We start from the raw sequence: 22,132 nt of genomic DNA on the forward strand, positions 1-22,132 counted from the left end.
TCTCACCCTGCCCTAGTTCTGACACAAATCACTGATTGAAAGCTCATATTTGAAATTTAACAGAATCCTCCACTGGTACCCATGATTATTTGTTTAGATAGATCCATGGGCCAGATCCGGCCCTCCAGGGTCTGGAACCCGGCCCGCCCAGCAATTGCAGAACCCACCACTGTCTAATGGGTCTATAGCAAAAAGAAGTACGGCAATCGTGGCTCACCAACCTCCTCCACCTCCTCCAGCAGGCGCCCGGCATCTCAGTTGGCTCAAGGCACGCCTGGTGCATGTATCGCTGTCTCCCATCCAATTCTCCAGTGTCAGCATCAAAGGTGGCACCGGGGCAGACCCAGGCGGGTGAGCAGTGTGCAACCTCTTCCTCCTTACCGCTGCTGCCACCGCCACCCATCAATGGAGCAGTGGCGGCGGCCCTGGCTGCAGAATCAGCTGCCCAGCCCCAACTTGGCTTGCCAAAAAGCCCCCACCTTCAGCCACGATGCTGAATCAGTCATTGGGCACCTTCCCCGCCATTCATGTGCAGCCACTGGGGGAGCCCGAAGAGCCCGAGGTCCCTGCTGTTGGGGATGGGTGGCAAGGAAGGGGACGTGACACTTCCAGGGAGCAGGGCCGGCTCTGAGCTCAGCCAGGGAAAGGGTGGGTCTTGTCCCAAAAGAAGACCCATTTTCTTTGTCGGGGGAAGCCCTGAAGTTGTGCAAGACCAACCAGGGCCTTCTCAAGGCGCGACCTTTGCGCCTAACTGTGAGGATTGGCTAGTGGATAAAGATGTGAAAAATTCTGCACATATGACATTGGAGATGCTAAAATATGGTCAAAAGAGAGGTCTCCCCACCCTTGGGTAGGGTGCTGCAATGCAAATTCTGCTTTGCTTCCAGTGTTGGAATGCTTCATAGACCCATAGAATTGTAAAGTTGGAAGGGACCCCAAGGTTCATCTAGTGAGGATGTTTTCCCTGTTTTTTGTGCACCACAAATAAAATATGTGCAGTGTGCATAGGAATTTGTTCATATTTTTTTTCCAAACAATAGTCTGGCCCCCAACATTGTCTGAGGGACAGTGAAGTTCCCCCCTGTTTAAAAAGTTCGAGCACCCCTGGTTTAGATGATGGATGGGTGGATAGGAAAGCACTGCTATATGCATAATCCATGTCACTGTTAGCATCTGGTGTAGTGAGCTAGAGGCACAGAACCACTCTCTCAACATCAGCATCACTACCACTTTCTGGGACACATCTAGGATGGGGCAGGTAGATAGCAAAGACAGAAGACTGTATATACACTGTATTGGTTGCAGCCATGAGTCCACACAGACACAGTCTTGCTACCACAAGGTGTGTAATGAGTTTTTTAATAAAATAAAATAAAATTGTAAGCTACATGGAATATTATAAAGCATCAGAGAAGACCAAATAAAGCAAACTTTAAAAATACTCCCATTTTACTGATGGGGAACAGGAGCTGAGAGTATATCTTCCAAGACCACACAATCAGTTCAGGGATGAACTTGTATTTCAGTCTGCATTTCCTAGTTCCAAACCAATTTTTGAGTTTCAGTACCAAGCACTATGTCCATTCCCTTCAGCACTTTAGTCAAGTCAGCAGTCTTTTAGATTTTGCAGATGTTGCTTTCCTACACATATCCATGCCAGAAAAATATCCAGGTTCTCAGCAGCTTTGTTTCTTTCTGTGTGGATAATTTGGCAGGATCGATATCCAGAAATCTCTGGAGGATTTTTTCCCCCCAGGTTGGGTGGCATTGGACAATATTTTGGAGTTGGGCTGGGAAGGGAAGGCAAAGACAACACAGCAGCAAAGAGAAAAAAGAGCTTTTCCAGATGTTCTTCTCTGGATAGCAAGCTCACCTGGATGTCACACAAGGAAATAGGCTTAGAAAAGACCCAGCAGTAATGAGGAGAGCACACAGTCCGTTGGCTGGGTCAGGGCCTGTTCCCATGGATGCAACAAGTTTATGGGACAAAGCAGGAGAGATACATATTTGCAACAAATGTGTGTGTCCTGCTTCGCCCCATAAACTCCTTGCATCCATGGGAACGGGCCCTCACCATTGTTGCAAATGTCTGAGAACAGGAAACAAGCTATAAGGGGGAAGTGCTGGAAAGGGAAGGGAACATGGTTTCTTTTGTGTATACTGCCTCCTTAAGAGCCGAGCCAGGGAGACTCTCTAAGCACAGTAACTTCCTAAGCTGCTTCTGCTGAGGGGTGCCATAAGGGAACCCCATCATTAATGGGATGCTCCATTTTATTCTGTTGCAGAGATGTTGGACATGGCCATCTAGGATTTTTTTAAAATAAAAATTAAGCAGCTTATAAATGCTTTAAAATAAACAAATAATGCTAGTTGATAGTCTAATGGGTGGTATTTTCCACTTCCCTTGCTTAAAATGTCTTCCAAAAACTGTGGGTTGTCTCCAACCACGTTATGCTCAGAGTAGTCCCATCGAAACTGATGGACCTGAGTTCATCATGTGTCAGAAGCAGGCATCAGGAACAGGTCAGCAATAACTCACACAGCTTCAATGAAGTTAACTCTTTATTCAAAGGAAAAAAAGCGTAGAACTTGCCCCCATGAGGCAGTTGTGAAGACAAAAGGTCTCTGCCTTCTCACAGCTCCCTAAGTCAGTTTCCTCCTCCTCTGGTTCCTTCCCAAACAATCTGAGGCTCTGTCGTCTTGCCTGACTTTGCTTTGCCCTCTTCATACCTCTTCAGGTTCTTAAGACCAGGAGTGGAGCTGGTTGCAGCAGGAGGTGGAGTCAGCCTGGCTTCCTCACCAGTGTAGCTCATTGTTGCCTCTTGGCCACTGCTTTCTCTCCAGCCTCCTCTTCTGCCTCTGGTTCTGGCCTGCTCTCTTCCACAGAGACTTTCTGCTCACTAAACCCTGTTACCTCTTCAACTTCCGTCACCTCCTCTTCTCCCTCTGATCATGAATTGTCATCTCACCACTAATCCCCTGGCTCTGAGCCTCCTTCCCTTGGGTGTTCCCCAGCTGGTACCTCCCACCACCTCTCTACACCCAGCCAGTAAATGGATGTCCATTAACTTAAATGGGTTTACTCTGAATAGGGCATCATTTGTCCCAAAATGACGTATTTAAATACATTCCTCTTTTGTCACAATATCATATATTTTATATCAATGCACACATTTCTAAACTTGCCTTGCTCTTGGTTTGGAAAAAAAGGTTTTGACCTGAAAGCTGGATTGCAAAATTCCAAGGTGTATGACACTTCAAGAATAATTACATTCTGACCTGCACGTTTGTCTGGGAGTGGGGGTTAGGCCTGTTTGTAGTGGAATGAGCAGAAACTGATTTTATCAAGCATCCCTAGAGCTAGAATCTGGCTCTCATGTACAGTGCAAGATGATGTCCCTTCACCAGTGTTTAAAGTTCGATCTCTCTGACAGACTAGCCAGGTTCTATAAAGGGAATGGGAATAGGGAGGACGTCTTGCCTCAGGCAACAGTAACTGCCTGGGACAGGAGCTACTAAGGGCTTATTCTCTGTCTTGTCACTGGACATCATCACTCACCAGTCTTGGCACAGAATGCACACTCTAGTGAGACTTAACCAATGGAAGGCATCCTTTCCTCTGCCATGAGCCCTGTTGCCACACCCTCCCTGTTTTTTGAACGGGCGGCCTTGTTATCTTTTCTTTATTAGCAGTTGTTAACTACTCTGAAGCATCCTTTTTCCATGTTGGTTACCCCTCTACCAACAGTTTGTTACAACAGCTTCCTCATTAAAATTAAGGAGCAGGAAAACCAAACCTCAATTCCTGTCATTAAACATTTGTAAGCTGTGGGGAATGTCAGATGGCATCGGACTCCTGTGGTTCTGGACCCATCTCTGCAGTAAACATTGTTTTTTAAAAAGTGCTTTTTTTGGAGGAATAGTTTACATACACAAAATTTCTATAGATTAATAAAGGTAGAGTAGATGGAGATTCTGAATGACAGATGTAGGTCTGGGAATGTAGTCTTAACATCTTTTAAAACTTATTTGTGGCTTACATACTTCCTAGCTAGCAGCTGAAATGTGGTTTGAGAACATCCGTTCATGAATATTTGTCCATAGAATTGACCTTGTTTTCAAAACTTTTCATTGCTCGAGAAAATTTCTTTGCCATTCTCCAAATGGTTGAAAATCATGAGTCATGACTACATTTTTAATATAATTTTTAAAAAACAGGGTTTTCTTTATTTGCCTTTCCATTTTTGAGCATTTATGAGACAAGATAGAATCTGAAAAGCCAAATTAATTTCTTCTTTTTTAAAAAAAAAGATGAAAGAACTATAAATTGGCACAGATTTTCCTCCAGTAACGTCATAACTACATGCTTAAAAACAGAAATCAAACAAAACAAAAATACTCTACAAAAGTGCAATGACTAGTACAGCAAGCAACCATAAAATAAAATTTATTTTTATTGGATTCTTACAGCTCAAATAAACTGAAATTTGTGTACAAAAAAAACAGTATAACCCAAGGCAAAGACAGACAAGGAGAAATCTGTGTTTTCTCTTTTGCTTAAAACAAACAAATAAATATCAGCCATGGGGGAGGCTGAATTGTCCTGAAGTGATGGGAAGGGGATACACCTTTTCCTATTGGAAAAATCATGTTGGTATCCACATAGTTTCCCCAACAGGGTAGATAGCAGTTGCTAGCTGGGTGGGAATGGGGACTTAGATGAGGAAAATGATGGAGGGTGGGAGAGAGAAGATTAGCCCACCCTGAATGCTCCAGTCCTGATCCAATCCACTCTGCTTTTTCTTTGAAAAGGGAAATTTTGGAAGGTTCCGTCATAGGTTCCCACATCTCATCTGCTCCTGACATTAAGACAGGGCAATAGTTAATATTTATTTATTTATTTCATGCCTGTATAAACCCAGCTGGCTGAGGCAACCAGACAACACAGGCTAGAAACAAGCCAGGATTGTTGCTGCTGAGGAGCTGGCTTGGGAGGACCATATGGAGTGAGTGTGGAGGCCTGCTGCTCATGGATTCTGTCATCTGAAGCAGCTATCTAATGTAAGGGCTGGCCCTGGAAACCACAATAGCTGAGAAAGAACTGGAGTTTCTTTTAGTTCACTATTGTTGGTCTCTAGATAAGGGGTGAGGAGCCTGTGACCCGCCAAATGTTGTTGGACTCCTACTCCTATCAGCCTCAGCCAGCGTGGCTAATAGCCAGGGGTGATGGGAGTTGCACTCCAGCAATATCTAGAGAGTCACAGGTTCTGCTTCCATGGCTGAGTTTACTCAAGCCCTGATGCCTCATGATGAGTTCTACTGCTTTGGATCGATCGGTCTTGTTCCCATCTCATCAGTGGTCCATCCAGTTTTGATAGCTCCATTACCCTTTCACCTTGAAGCTTTCAGGAACTTCCTGAGTATCAGTCATTGAAGGGGCAAGACACAGGGCTCATACATGCTTCCATTTGCCCCACCACTTTCCCCTGGAGAAACCGACGGTTTAGCGCTGAATCGGAACAAATGGCAATAAAGTTTTCTGCTAAAGAGCAGGTTTTCCAGGAGAAAGAGGTTGGCCAAATGCAAAACCACTCAAACACATGCCTGGAAAGTAGACAACCACTCAGATCCATGCTTTCTAGGCATGGGACAAGCGAAAGTGTGGACGAGCCCATAATAATGCTCACTTACTTCCAGCCTTGTGTAAGGTTTGCTGTATGAATCTTTCTCCTTCTTCGAGAGGCCTAGGCTGATACTGAATCTTTACAGGAAACAAAATGGAGGTGTGTTCTGCACCACATAGCCAGGCAGTGTTGGAACGTGGCAACTTGCCATCCTTAGGTTTTCTGTTTCAGAGACCCCTATCCTTTTCTACTGTGCATCATACCTTCCACAAACATTTGTTACTGCCAATTGCCTAACTAGGCCTCTTGATGCATCTCATGTGTTTGCAGCTCTGCATTAAAACAAAAACAACAAAAAAGCCACCCTCTCCTTGAGATTTGAGGCAAGTTTGCTTGTACGTTACCACAGCAACTGGGGAAGCAGCCTTCTAAGATTGCTGCGTGAGTCCTCAACCACTTTAATAGCCTTATTGGCAAAGCCCATAGCCCACAATGATATAACCAGAGCCTTTGAGAGGAATGGCCTCCTTTTAATGAGGAAAACTCCTGCTCGCTCGCAACTGTTAATGTCGTAAAGGGGCAATTTTTATGGCAAAGCCTGAAATAAATAATTAAACCTTAAAAGCTCCCCCATTTTAACGTGCGGCCAGCTAGATCTGCAAAAATCCAGGGCTGCCAATTATTTTAACAGTTCCAACCTGTTCCTCTAGCGCACACCCTCCTCCCTCTCCCACGGGGGAAAGGGGAGCGTTTCTGATTAGCTCTTCAGAAAGGGAAGGAAACATGTTAGGAGCTTTTATGCAGAGTTGCACCATTCAATTGTCTTGAGAAAACAACAAATCATTGCCCACAGATGAAAGATTGAACAGGTGCTGCTTGACTTTGTATAGCAGCAGGAGCAAGGCAACGGCCTCTGATCACAACTACTGTTTGGGGGGGACGTTCTTCTCTGCCCTTTACTGTAGCTGAGGGATCCTCATCAGCCTGTCCCAGCAGTTTTCCTTTTAAAGGAGGCATTCTGTGGCTTGTGGTTGCTCAGGGTGGATTTTGAAAACAGGCCACTCATTATGTGAAACATTACACATTTTGTTTCATGGGCATGTCAGCTTTTCCAACATGCCTTATGAATGAGTTTTACAAAAATCTGACACCTCCTGTGATTGTTTCTGGGGATGCTGCCACTGGATTGCCCATCACCTTTTTTTGTTCCATGTTAATTTACAGAGCTGGACATCAGCAGAGGGTAGGGTTGCCACCTTTGGTCGAGCAAAATAAAGGACAGGTTGCGCAAAATAGGGGACAGCTTGCGGCGGGGGGGGGACAGGACTGGGCAGCTAAAAATGACTTTACCTGGTGCAAAAATGACTTCAAAGCAACCCATTACAATGGCATACATTGTACAACAAATGAGCACAACACAACCAAATGTATTGTGATACCTTAAAGACCAACAGTTTTATTGCAGCATAAGCTTTTGTGGAAAACAGATGCAGCTGACAAAGTAGACTTCAGTGCTCAACAGTGCATGCTGCAGTGTCAATTAGGTGCACTTGAATAAAAAAACAACAACTACGATCCACAAAACAACTTATTTATTAAATATGCTTATAGCCTGATTTTATTCCATAATAGAACTCTGTGTACATGGGATTTCTCAGTGGTCTTCCATCCAGGCATTGACCAGCCCCAAAGAACTGCTAGATTCAGAAGACTTCCGGGTTGGTGCCTCCGGTAATGGCAGAATTCCTCTGATCGGGAGGAATTTGCCCCGTGGGAATTGGGTCTGGCCGCCACGGCGAAGGCGGAGACCCGCAAAAAATCACAGGCGGGAGAAGCCTGTGAGCGTGGGATTCAGCGGGCACCTTTTGCGCCTCCCCTACTCGCAGGGAAACCCGGTTTTGGGGGTCCGGAGCGACGTGAGGTGAGCAGCGCGGTGCTTCGAATTGACTGCTTCTTCCACAGAGCGAAGCCGCATAGCTGTTGCCAGAGAGCGCTGACTTTTTCCTGTGGACAATTTGACTTTAAAGTAACTACCTGTGAGTAGAGCTGAGGCGGGAGAACTGGATTTTTAAAAGTTTAATTTGGTATCGTAACGGGGAGGTTTAATACAGGAAGTCCGCCTTCCCCTTTTGTAAATAGACTGAAGCAATGAGGCTGCAAGCTGAAGTCTTGGAAAGCCTATTGTAAAAGACTGAATCTCCATCTGCAAAGAATATTAAATCCCCCCCTTGGAGGCAGGAGAAGGGGGGGGGAAGTTGTGGACTAAATATGCCTGCAGGAGAGAGTGAAGAGTGTTAAAATACCGCCACTCGGACCCTGGAAATGAGCTGCTAGCAGGACTGACGTCTTTTGGAATATACACTGACAGCGCTTAGAATGTTTATTGACAGTTAGCTACAATAGAAATACATTGTTTCTACTGTCTCCGGTTGCTTTTTAAAAAGGAGTAAAAGTAACTGAAAATTGATACTAACTTCGGATTTTTTGAAGGTCTGGGAGGACTTTGCAGCAACCCAGGAGATGTTCAACACCAGGTCTACCTGCTCCTTCTGCGGCTGCTTCTGTATCAGTTCACTCAAAATCAAGAGGAATGTCGACAGAAGAAGCCTTGGCGATTGCATTAAGTAAGATAAATGATTCATTGGAACAGCTTAACAAGAAAACAGACGCGATAAATGTGAAAGTGGATGCTTCAACTACTAAAATTGACTTAAATACAGAAAGTATAAATAATTTGGGACAAAAGGTGAATATCAATACAGAAGCCATCCAGAGATTGAGACAGGAATCTACTTTGATACGGCAGACTGCGGAAGAAGCCAGGGAGAAAGCTGTTGCTGCTGAATGTAAAGTAACAGAACTTGAGGCAGAGAGAGTCCCAGCCCTACAGAGGCAACTTGAGGAACATAAGTTGACACTTGCTATGATTGAACTTAAAGAAAAATAGATGAATTTGAGGATCAGAGCCCTACCTGAATTTGAGAAGGAAAGTTTGACAGATTTTCTCACACAGGAATTTGCTGACTTATGGGACTTGGACTTGGGCCAAAAAGAGTTTAGAATTGTGAGGGCCTTTAGACTTGGAAGAGGAGGGAAAAAAGAGAAGAACAGAATAAGAGATTGCTTGATTACCCTTCGAACGAAAGAAGAGAGAGATAGACTATTGGGCTGGCATTATCAGAAGAACCTAGAAGTACAACGGTCAAGAGTGGAAATTTTTAAAGACGTCCCGAAATATCTTTTGGATCTAAGGTCTAACTACAGAGATCTGGTTGCCCTGCTGAGAAGGAACAAAATTATCTTTAGGTGGGAGTTTCCCCAAGGTCTATCTTTCAGCTTCAAAGGAAGGAAAATAAAAATAAGATCAGTAGAAGATAAAGTAAAGTTTTTGGATAAATACGAAGAAGATCTGCAGAAAGGACTTGGAAAAGAGTCAAGAGTAACAGATAGAAGATCACCAGATAGAGGATCAGAGCAAAGAGCCCAAAAAACTCTGAGACTATTTTGAAATAAATATGAATACTACAGTGGAAAAAGGAGTAATTTGGGATGCAAGCAAAGCGGTTATGAGGGGATTCCTAATACAACAGAATGCAATTGAGAAGAGAACTCAGAATGAAAAAAAGGATAAAATCCTGGGGAAAATAGAGGAAGGAGAGAAGAAACTGAGAGCAAAACCAAAGTCACAGGAGATTCTGAAAGAGATAAAGTTATACCAAGTACAATATACAAAGCTGATGAATCAGGAAATAGAATGGAAGATCAAACAGATGAGGCAAAAGACATTTGAATCGGCAAATAAGTGTGGAAAATTATTGGCCTGGCAAATGAAAAAAAGACAAAAACTAAATATTATTACGAATTTGGAAGTGGAAGGAAAGAATATACAGAACCCAGTGGAGATCAGCAGGTGTTTTCAGAGATATTTTAAACAACTTTATACACAGGAGAAGCAGAAAGAAATGGACATCGATCAATTTCTGAAAATAAACGGACTACACAAAATTTCTCAGGAAAAACAGCTAATGTTGAATTATAAAATAACGGATCAGAAGGTGGAAGGGGCCATCCAGAATATGCAATTAGGTAAATCTCCAGGACCAGATGGTTTGACTTCAAGATTTTACAGATCTTTGAAAGAATGGCTAATACAACCATTGAAGGAAGTCTGTAACGAAATTTTGGAAGGGAGAAAGGCACCAGAGTCGTGGAAGGAAGCATATATTACACTTATACCAAAAACAGAGACTGAAAAGACACAGCTTAAGAACTACCGCCCCATATCGCTGCTTAATGTGGATTACAAAATTTTTGCAGACATCTTGGCTAAAAGACTAAAAAAGGTTTTAGTAGAAGAAATTCATAAAGACCAAGCGGGCTTTCTCCCGGGCAGACACTTGTCTGACAAGACGAGGAATGTAATTAATATTCTAGAAAAATTACAAGTGAATATCAATACCAAGGCAGTTTTGATATTTGTGGATGCAGAGAAAGCCTTTGACAACATCTCATGGAGTTTTATGAAGAAGAATCTACAGGGGATGGGGGTAGGCCAAGGTTTTGAAAATGGTATAGGTGCAATTTACTCAGAACAAAAGGCAAAACTAATCATGAATAATGTGGCGACAGAAGAATTCAAGATTGAGAAAGGGACACGACAAGGTTGCCCAATCTCTCCATTCCTCTTTATTTCGGTCCTTGAGGTTTTGTTAAATATGATTAGAAAGGATCAAGAGGTTAAAGGTATACAAGTGGGAATTAAACAGTACAAACTGAAAGCATTTGCTGATGACTTAGTGTTGACTTTACAGGAGCCAGAATCTAGTACTAAAAAGGTATTGGAACTGATTCAAGAATTTGGACAGGTAGCAGGTTTTAAGTTGAACAAGATGAAAATTAAGGTTTTAGAGAAAAATTTAACTGTGAATGAGAGAGAAAAGTTTCAGGAGGAGACAGAATTAACATTGGTTAAGAAAGTGAAATATTTAGGGGTTAATATGACAGCCAAAAATGTGAATTTATTTAAGGATAATTATGAAAAATGTTGGACTGAAGTGAAAAAGGATTTAGAAATATGGACAAATTTGAAGTTATCATTGTTAGGCCGAATTGCTGTGATAAAAATGAATGTGCTGCCAAGGATGTTGTTTTTGTTTCAAACATTGCAAATTTTGGATAAGATGGATTGTTTCAAGAAGTGGCAGAAAGATATTTCTAGATTTGTTTGGCAGGGCAAGAAGCCTCGAATAAAATTTAAGATATTAACTGATGCTAAAGAAAGAGGTGGATTTGCCCTGCCAGACCTTAAACTATATTATGAATCAGCTGCTTTTTGCTGGCTGAGAGAATGGCTGCTTCTTGAAAACACTGACGTGTTGGATTTAGGTTTTAATAATGTATTCGGTTGGCATGCATGTTTGTGGTATGATAAGGTAAAAGCACATAAAGCGTTTAAAAATCACATTGTTAGAAAAGCATTGTTTAATGTTTGGATAAGATATAAGGATTTGTTAGAAAAGAAAACCCCAAGATGGTTGTCACCAATGGAAGCGAAGGCACAGAAAAAACTCAATATGGAGGCCAAATGGCCGAAATATTGGGAAATTTTGGAACAAGATGGAGACAGAATAAAATTGCAGAGCTTTGAAAAATTGAAAAATAAAGTGCGAAATTGGCTTCATTATTACCAAATAATGGAGGCATATAATTCGGACAAAAAAGTTGGCTTCCAGGTGGAAAAATCAAAATTGGAAACAGAATTGTTTGATCCAAAAACTAAGCATTTGTCAAGAATGTATAACTTGTTGCTGAGATGGAACACTCAGGATGAAATGGTGAAATCAGTTATGATTAAATGGGCACAAGATGTTGGACATAACATAATGATGGCTGACTGGGAACAGTTATGGACCACAGGTATGAAATTTACGGCATGTAATGCCCTAAGAGAAAACTTAATGAAAATGATTTACAGGTGGTACATGACACCAGTCAAGCTTGCAAAAATTTACCATTTGCCCGATAATAAATGTTGGAAATGTAATGAGATTGAAGGTACATTCTTTCACCTTTGGTGGACATGCCCAAGGATTAAGACATTCTGGGAGATGATTTATAACTAAATGAAAGAGGTATTCAAATATACCTTCCTGAAGAAACCAGAGGCCTTTCTCCTGGGCATGGTCGGCCAATTGGTGCCAAAGAAGGATAGAACATTTTTTATGTATGCAACAGCAGCAGCAAGAATACTCATCACAAAATATTGGAAGACACAAGATTTGCCCACCCGGGAAGAATGGCAGATGAAGTTGATGGACTACATGGAATTGGCAGAAATGACTGGCAGAATCCGAGACCAGGGAGAAGAGTCGGTGGAAGAAGACTGGAAAAAGTTTAAAGACTATTTACGGAAATACTGTAAAATTAATGAATGTTAGTAAAATGTTGGAAGGAAGTTATATGGCTTTAGTAGAAATGTTATAAGGAATTAAGGATAGATTAATAGAGTATTAAAGGGAAAATAAGGTTAGAATGTGTTAAGATAATTATAGGATTAAAAATAGAGGAAGATGGAAAGGAATTGCTGGAAAAATTAATAGAAGTGGAATACAAAAAGGGAGGTGTGAGGAGGTCGCGGAAATAAGTGAATGAAAGATAAGATATTGAAATTATTTGATGTGTTTTAAACTGTGTTTGTTTTGTTTTGTTAGTTTAATGTTAGTGTTTTGTTAGTGTAATGTAGTGGGGCTTTTTCTTTTTTTGTATTGTATTGTATTGTATGGTTTTTATTTTTTGTAGTGTTTAAATTGTTGGAAAAGGTAATAAATATTCTTTTTTTAAAAAAAAAAAGAACTGCTCAGCTTCCGGTTTTGGGACTTCCCAGATGCATCTGACTAGCCACCATGGTTACAAACTGCACCGCTAGAGATGCTAGTTTAGGTCTGTTCCAGCATGGTTCTTTTTCAATCCTTAACCTGCCCACATGCCACTGAGACGTCACACGCGTGCTCTGCATTGACAAAATTTGTGCAAGGTAGGTAAGATTTCATCATCCAGAGCGAACAAGATTGTGGGAACCATTTACAGTCATATCACAAACAGCTACCCTTGAAATCTGATTTGTGTGTGCACACAACTCAAGCTATTTGCTGCATCTGTTGTCTCCCAACCAACCTCTTGAGCACTTTGTGTACATTTGCAGCATTCTTTGCTACCAGAAACGGACATGGGGTTTATCATGTGTGCACGGCAAGGGAGCAGACATGACACAACGAGGCTAAGAAGCTCCAGTCAGAACAATTTCAGAAGGTCAGACACAAAGCACAAAGCCACATTCAGGGTTAGTGCTTTATTGTGTTGTAGCTCTTGCTGTAAAATAACCTCAAAATTAGCTCCAGCTGCTGGCATATTTCATCCCTTTGGTCTGTTTCGGATCTGGGAGAAAGGAAGGAAATAGCCACTTTTAAACACTGTTCCCTCTCTTCTCTCTCTCCACCCCCCCCCCACACACCCTGCTTGTGTTCTCTTTACTGCGGGGATATCATGAAACCAAGGCCACAGTCTTCCCACTGGCCCACTGTAATTTTTAATGCTTCCTGCAGGGTTATCCATAAAAAAGCAACATGGAAACATGATGCTTGAAATGAGAGACATTACTGACATCAAGGTTATGGGAAGGAGCAATCAGGTGATGCCTTTGTGCCACCATGTCATGACATCATAATGGGCAGGTACTGAGGAATCTAGAAGTCTACAAGGCTCTGAATATCCTGCAGACTTCGTTACCTAACAACACAGGGCTAGGAAGACTGCTTTTCCAGAATTTCATTTTAGTATTTAAAGAAAAAGAAAGTTTCTAGCCACATAACTGGTGAAAAATGTGGGATGGACCTGTTTCATGGGGTAGTTATAAACAGAACTGTGTAGCATTGTCTTCCACAGAAGCAGAGTATGTTGCAGCTACAGAAGCATGAAGAGAGGTTGCCTTGCTCACCAACCCAAATAGTTTTATATTAACATGAATCAGATTCATGTGTGTATTCTTTAAGAGGGATTCAAAGGGATTTTTAACCAGGAGGGCATCTTTAGTAGTAGAATTCAGATGAGTCAGCAACAAGCTGATCGCTGCATAAACTTACAAAGGGGATTGTTTAACTCTGCTAAAGTAAACCTTCGCACAAGAAAACTGTGGAAAAGATACAGGTAGTAAGTTAATGAGATTTATAGCTTCCCCTGTGTCGAAGGCTTAGGGTATGAAACTGCAGCTTTTTAAAATGTTCCCCGAATTATAGATAAGAGCTATAAATATTACAGATGTGCATAGGCCTCCAGATGGGCATTGCATGGATGCACTATGCTCTTAATTTCTTCAATCTGTGATGGAGATTCTGAGCTGCTCTGAGTGCAGCTCTTCCTCCATGGGAAAGAGAGGTACCACTGTTGATTTGCATAGAGGAAGGGGTGCACGTGCATAAAAATTCCCATGGAAAAAAATGGGGCGTAGTAAATGTCAGACATATCTAAGAAGGACTCTGCTACTCATAGTAAACACAACATCCCCTCACAGAATCCACAGCAGACTGAACTAGGTCCTGCAATATGAAGTAGCCAGCACCAGCGAGACACTTTCTTTGCCATGCATAGCATCCCTGTATTGATTCATGGAAGGGACTGTGAAAAGCACCCTCTTTGTCTAGACAAGGAATAATGGTAGGGAGCAGTCTTTGTTAAAGTATGATGCATTCAAGGTACCTAAGGTGAGAGCAAACATTTTGAATAGTGCCTAGAAGACAAAATATACTGTCTGAAACAAAAATAAGAAGCCCCTCTCCATCGTTGTCATCTCATCCTCCTCCCTCTCTGGCACAGTTTTCCTGTCTCTGTTAGGAGCCTTTTGACTAGTAAACATGAAGGATCAAGCTGGATGAAATTAGCAAAGCCACCAGTGACTTGTAACTCTTTGTTTCTTCTTGGCCAGTTCTTCTTTTAGTTTGCCTGAATATTTGAGTTTGCCTGAATATTTGAGTTTGCCTGAATTCATTCCAGCTGCAGAATATGGAGGCAAGGCCTGCTCACAAAGTTATTATATGAGCACAATGGGGACAGAAAGGCTGAGCAAATCCACAGGCTGTGAGAAGAGGCAGAGACAATATTTTAGATCTTAGATTGGTTCTTTCAAGGGAGCCTGTGGTGTGGTGCTCTTGTAATGTTTTCCTTTTAAAATCCATATTTTATTTCATTCCTACGCTTGCAATAAACCAACAAAAAGCTGGACAGACAATACGACCAGGAGAACTTGGGGATGCATTCATATAACTGGACAAAGAAGGAAGAAAAGAAAATCAGGGAGGGGAAGAAGGAAGACGAGGGAGAAGCCAGAGCAATGTATGATGGATGCAAATCCATCAGGGCTTTTTGACCCATATGAGGGATGATGGGATTTCAGTAGATGTACACAGTTATATTAGACTGCCATAGACAATGGTTCAGAAACTTCAGCTGATGCAGAATACAGATTCCCAGGTGTGAATGGGGGCCAGAATGGCCACATCTGCACTATCTATTTGAAGCTGCAGCAAACCACTTTAAACCATCATGGCTTTTCCCACGGAATTCTGGAAACTGTAGTTTGTAAAGGGTGCTGAGTATTGTTAAGAGACCTCTATTTCCACTCAGAGAGCTATAATTCTCAGAGTGGTTTAACAATCCCTAGGGATCCCTGGGAATTGTCATCCTATCTCTAACCCCTTCTTCTTCTCCCTCCTGCAGCTCTTGTGCAGCCTTAAAATCTGTTGTTAACTGCTGAGTGGCCTTCTAGAGCAAATTGATGGAGGTCACGGGTGGAGAAGAAGAGAAGGAAATCTTAATGCATGAGTGAAACTACTCTCATGCAGTGTTGAATGCAACTTTCTATTTAACTTTCTCAGTGTTGGGGTGCGAGTGTGTGCCTAATACACTAACAGTGAGTGTTTGCCTAATACAATAACAGCTGGGTCTCATTTATCTTTGCATATAGTAATGAAATCAATCCACTGGTCGATGTTGTTCTTGTTATCCTCCACTAAATTGCTATGCATTTATTCATTTACAAACTGGTTTACACTGAATTCAGTGGGGCTTACTTCCAAGGAAGTGAGCATAAGATTGCAGTTATGTGGGGCACATTTACTCACAAGTAACTTCCACTGTGTTTAATGGGGATTACCCTAGTAAGAGCGTTTATGCTTGTGACCTTAGTTCCCCTTTCGTAGCCTCTCTGCCAAAATGGCAATAATCATGACTCATTAGTGAGATGTATCCTTAATTGTCACATTTAGCCTGATTCTTGTCCAGTTTACTCTTGAGATGTGAGCCTTATCAAGAAGAAAACATATTTTATCCATAAGTCTTTTATATGGGACATCTAATCGTGGGACCAGTGGATCGTTGAAGGTTTTATACCATTTGGCTGCGAAGTCCTCCAGCCCAGGTGCTTTACCAGCTTTGTCGTTTTTAATTGTGTTTTCTATTTCCTCCACTTGCAGAGGCCTCTGAAGCATCTGTGCTTGCACCTCTAATAGCCGTGGGAGCTGAACTTTATTCAGGAAAGCATAAATTGCTTCTTGTGTTGATTCTCTCTCAGGAGTGTATAATTTTGAATAAAAGGGTCTAAGTACATTATTAAGCTCAGTTATTTTGGTGTGCTATTTATTATCAGTGATCCTCAGTAGAGAAGTATGTGCTGAGCATCAAGCTTACCTCCATTTGTGAGCTAACAGGTCGGCCATACATTTGTTTCATGCAAAGGAACCTGGCCTTTATCTGTACAAATTTTATTAATTCCATATTCTTGCTATTGCATTCTTCAGAAGTTCAAGGGAGGATGCAGCAGCACTGACTTTTACAGCTTTCAGCTTTCTGCTCCCCCAATTTGATTGCATTTTGAATTATACCTTTTCTTTTTGTAAGACTCATATGCAATTACTCTCCCTCTGATGCATCTTTTAAAGGGGCCCCATAGTATTATTTTGGAAGATCTGGAAGCCCTGGAACTTTAATCTCAAAGAACTGTTTGGTTTTATTTAGCAGTTTGATTTTAAGCACCTCATTATCTAGGAAAGAAACATTCAATTTCCAGGTTGCTTTAGATGGCGTTTACATGATAAACCCAGCATCATTTTGATTCACAATGATACAAATGCCAAAAGTTTTTAAAAATGGGTTCATTTCCTTTATTTCATTTGTACTCATTTACCATTCAGTTTTGGGCAGAGGGGCTTCACTTCTCCAGTGCCAGTGGAATTGATTTGGTAACCACCTCCAGCCTGCCATTGTTGCATTTTCCCACAATATCTTGGACATTACAACATTCCAGGGCATTCCAGGAATGAACATGGTGGCTGCTGAAAACAGCTCTGCCATCACAACCACCACATGCAGAAGCTAAAATATTAGGAAAGGAAAGTAAACTGGGGAGGGGGGAAGTAACAAAACTGAATGTAACAAAAACAAGTGTAATTTCAATGAATAATGAAAGAAATTGGGGGCCATGAACTCAGATGTCCATAACAACTCATGGGACAAACAGCAACTCATCACTGTTCTTCAAGAGTGGGCTGGAGATAAATGGATAAGTGATTTTAAGGAATGAATGAAGGAAAATAAAGGGTTTTTTTTATAGCGAAAATGAATTTTATTGTGCACCTCTTGTAATACTAGCATGCTGCACACTAGGAAACAGTCTAAGAGGAATCAGTTGTGATGTAGTGAAAAGAGAAAGGAAAGTTCCTTTTCTGTGAGATTCAACATTTACCATAGATCCTCTAGACCAGCCTCTTGGAAATGTGCCTGGATGCATCTTCTAATCTCAATTAGCATAAAATTCCTGTCCATGGATGGGTCTATTAACTTATTCCAATTTCCACCATTTATAAAACTACCCAGTGTTAACTTGAACACTTTGGAGGAGGAACTCAACAATGCATTGGGCTGTGTAATGAGGATTTCTAAAAGCCTCAGACAAGGCATAGAATCTGGGGCAGAGGTATTTGTGGAGGACTTAGCATCTATTTCCCTACCTAGTGTGAATGGGGCTGTTTTCTTGCTTTCACTGCTGGTACCTGAATTCTGATGCTCCGGGAGAAAGATGTGTTGTTGTTTCTTCCCTTCTGAAGGCATTCGTGGATGGGCATCATACAAAAACAGTGTGCACCCAGAAAAATCTGTCAAGTATGCCATGCGATGGCTTCAGAGGGATTGTGTTGCTCTGTGAGCAGTCCTACCTGCCTCTTCCCAAAAAAGTTATATTGTGGTAACCGAGGGCATACTGCCTTCATGCAGGAGCAGGTCCACAGCCCATAAAGCCACAAGCTCTGGGCGTGTGTGCCTTTGTGCACAGGCATCTCCATAAATTTCGGTGCATTAAAACCTTCCATATGCTGGGGGTTGGGCTGTTTAATAAATTATTTTGTACTTGGCTGCAGGCCGAGCAAGAAGAACTGTTTGAGGAATCTTCTGTGCTGTGTTCAAAACCGCACCCTGATTGAGAGGCAAGTGCCAGGGTAGCTGGGAGAAAACACTCCCGATGAGAACAAGTGTTCGGGGTGTGGATGTTTTCCAGGCTTGCATCCGGCTGACCCATTTTAGGGCTGCTTGCAGCTTTGTGTTCGTATCGTTGAGGGCGATGTGCGCGATTTGAGGAACACAATGAAATCAAATAAAACAGCAGCCCTTGGAGGACTTTAAGCAAGCCCGGCTCTTTTCCTCCTGGCACAAACCGAAAGGAAAGATCGCAACTTGCAAGGACCTTGTCAGTGTAAAGAATGCTAGTTTGCGGGCCATGGGAAGATATTAATTTTCCAGTTCCTGGCATATACAAGGCTAATGCAGAGAGAGAGAAGGATTAAGATGACCAAAAATAAAATGATCATAATGCCCAACACACACCCTAAAACAGAGCCTTGCTATTTAAGCGTAGCTTGAACCTCAACTAAGAAGCATTATATTCTGGCTTGCTTGGTGTGGTTTTTTTTTTTTGGGGGGGGGGGTTAAAGGTACCTTAAAAACATATATTGTATAAGAGTTTATAAGGTGCAGACTGGCATGGAAAGTAACGGGCTCTATGTCCTTAGAGGTCTTTAAGAAGTTGTCTCCCTAGCAGGGATGTTGCACCAGTGAATTTCCTGAACCAGCAATGGGTTAGACTCGATAACATTTGAGGTCCCTTCTGGCTTCTTGTCTTTATCATACTTTTCATTGGATTTGGGATACATATTCGAGATTGGGGGGTGGGGTGTATTTGAAAATCCAAACCCTATTAAGCTGGGCCTGTCTCAAAATGGGGCTCTTGTCCCATTGCCCCTGCTAGATCTCCTTTACTAGGAAACAAACGAAAAAAAACTTACTTTCGGAAACAGTGGGGTTGTCAGTGACAGAGGATTCCCATGAACTCAGGAAACAGCGCACAGGGCCTGTAGGGGCTCTCCTCAGTGGCAAACAACATGTAAAATACTAGGTCCCATTTATAAAGTGGTGGTTTTAATGGGTTAGGACCAGGTTACCTGGAAGACCACCTTCTCCCATATATACTTACCAAATATTAAGATCTTCTTCAGAGGCCCTGCTCCAACTGCCCCTGCTGAACAAAGTGATGCAGCCAACCACCAGTGCCTTTTTGGTGATGGCACCTCAGTTATGGAAAAGTCTTCCCAGGAAGGTACACCTGGCACCATCCTTTCTGTTCACCCGGGCCTTTTAAATAACTACAGTGAGTTTTGTTTTGTTGTCCTTATGCTGATTTATATTTTATGGCCTCGTGCTCTTTTTTCATGCTTATTGTCATCCACCCAGATAACTACGTGTTATAGAGGCACAGATGTATCATAAACAAATAATGAAGAATATTGTGGGGCTTGCTCTATCTTTCCTGGCAGAAAATGATGCTCCATGCATCATGTGCCAATGAGGGTGAGGTCCCACAGGGCTCTCCACTGTTCAGAAATGTAACATGGAGCCTCATTTCTTCCTAGGAATGATGAGACTTGTAGTCAACCCCGATGAACCCTGGAAGAAATAGACACCATCGTTGACATTTGCAGCCAATGAGAAGATCCACGTGGCCTCTCTGGTGTTGGTTAGACGACTGAACAGTTTCCACCCATTCCCTTTCTTTTGAGATAATGCTTTCCTTTCTTTTTAGCTTGGGGAAGGGGTCAGTGTCATAAGAAAGGAGATGCAAAGACTACAGCGGGCATTTTCATTCTTCCCATTGAAGCTTTCCAAGCGATGAACTGGAAGTTCACTGAAAATCAGTTTCAGTGCAACCAGTAGGAATGAGCTGAATTCCAACTTTTCACAGGAACAAGACAGAGACTTTAAAAGACTCAAATTGTGTTTATACACATGATTTATCAAGAGGAAAAGAGAAAGTTTATTGACTGTAGTCAAGATAGCACAATTTCCCCAGCATCACTGTGATTGTCTTAACATCTTCAAAAACTAAAAGAAAGACAAAAACAACCAGCCTCATTTAGATAATATCCATAAACTACTGGCACGAGAAGGGTTCCTAATCTCAAAGCCTTCAACTACGACATAATGGTTGAAAACTGGAGATAAACTAGAATTTAGCGCTCAGAGATACATATGAACACAAAAGGTGAAGCCTCTGTTCAGTTTATGTTTTTTAGAGCAGAAACAATAAAAGAATAAAAAGGGTTTATACTTTGCTGCATCAGCATTCACAGCAACATTCCAAACCCTTCCGGAACCCTCCAGCAAATTCTGGGATCCACATTCTCCCAGATTGTGGGAGTTACATTACTAAATTAACATCCATTTTTCTTCTAGCACAACCTCCAGCTCCTTCTCAGCAGTGTTACCAGCTTGCCAATTATCTCTTTGTTTTTTAATTGTGCCTTTGACCTTTTTTCTTTTTTGCTCTGCATAACATTCCACATTAACCTTGGGCAAATGGCATGTTTTGCTTTCTTGACAAATTAATGTCTAAATAATTTGGAATTCTAAAGTTCTACTTCTTCTTATCTCTCTCTTCAAATCAGAAAGCCTTTCCTCTTTAGAAATATTCAAAATGAAAAACAGAAATCAAGAAAGTAGATCTAGAACCTGGAATCTAGTGATCTGTTGCCTGTTGCTCCATGTGGTGAGGTACCACAGGTATCTGCCTGGCCAGTGGAAGGTCCCTAAGCTCTAAGGAAAATGTTTCCTTATTAACATCTTATTTGTTTGGTTATCCATTCATTAAAATCACATTACGTTTCCTTATTCAATTTTGTTTCCCACTGCTTTCCAAGGGAAACCCAGGTGCTCTTCTGTTGCTTTTAACATCTGTGTTTTCCATAGATTGAGGTCAAAGCACCATAGACTGAGGTCAAAGAATTAGACATCCCAAATTTATGACAGATGGGGGAAAGTCCCCATTTTATAGGCCAGATATTAATAGGATGCCCAACTGCCGAAGAAGATAAAGAACTCATTCACCTCACTTTTAAAGGGAACCCAGGTGCCACTCCCCCACAACTTCTGAGAAGTCCTATACTCCCAATAATGAGCCCATGGTAGCATTGTGTTTGCTGATGTTTCTACAGATGTTTTTCAAAGGTGGACCATCACAGAGCAAAAAAGTGGCTGGGACAGTGGGTTGATGCCACCAAGCCACTCTACAAAAACCGGCATCACTGCTGCATAGTGGAATGGTGCAGGCCATAAAGGGCCTTGAAGTTGCCCATCTGGAAAGCAGATTAAATGGGCACATAAGTCACCTGATCGCAGTCCTTCCAACTATGGTAAGATTTACTATGTTTAAATTAAAATTATCCATAAATCACTAAAATTATAGTGATTCTCTCAAAACGTGCATCTATCTATATCAATTAGCACGTGTACATGTTATGCCTATCTAGGAAGTAAGTTGGGTCCAGGAGCAGTTCCAAGCTGCAGACCTGGCTTTGAGGGAAGTACACGGCTAATCAAGAGAAGGTTGCTGAAATCCAGATGGGTAGCTTAGCTAAGCAAGAGTACTGTTGCCTTTTCTGGACATCAATTTGTGCATCCTCATCCAGCCCCTCACTGATTCTAGGCAACGATTCAGAACACCCATGGCCTTCCTGGACTGAGATGAAAGGGATAGTGTTGGGTGTCATCAGCATGCTAATAGCAGGGAAGTGAAGTCCAAATCCCCAAAGAAAGTACACTTCACTAAGCAGAAAGCATTTTGAGGAAACAGTATGGAATGGATTGAAAATTCTTATAAGAATGGTAAGAATGACTGACTGGGTACAGACATGGGGAATGAATAAACCAGGAATCTGCAAACATTCTAAATCCAAGGAGGAACTCAAACAAGCCTTTAATTTCCCTTTTTATATTCCTTCCCAACTTCTTCCCCACTGAACATAAGAAAAGCCCTGTCGCATCAGTCCAAAGGCCCTTCTAGTCCAGCATCTTGTTCTCACAGTGGCCATCCAGATACTTATGGGGAGCCTGCAACCAGAACCTGAATGCAACAGCAC

General features: G+C 41.9%; 2 long non-coding RNA genes across 2 annotated transcripts; both read left to right on the forward strand.

Annotated features, from left to right (window-relative positions):
* The first annotated feature begins 13,140 nt into the window (after positions 1 to 13,140).
* On the forward strand, positions 13,141 to 20,885 carry LOC307212470. The gene is made up of 2 exons (XR_013837003.1): positions 13,141 to 13,494; positions 19,631 to 20,885. It is a non-coding gene; the product is annotated as an uncharacterized lncRNA (long non-coding RNA).
* LOC307212462 lies at positions 14,219 to 16,292 on the forward strand. The gene is made up of 2 exons (XR_013837001.1): positions 14,219 to 15,008; positions 16,148 to 16,292. It is a non-coding gene; the product is annotated as an uncharacterized lncRNA (long non-coding RNA).
* Positions 20,886 to 22,132: the final 1,247 nt, after the last annotated feature.

This window comes from Podarcis cretensis (genome assembly GCF_951804945.1).
Source record: "Podarcis cretensis genome assembly, chromosome: 1".
Taxonomy (NCBI): Eukaryota; Metazoa; Chordata; class Lepidosauria; order Squamata; family Lacertidae; genus Podarcis; species Podarcis cretensis.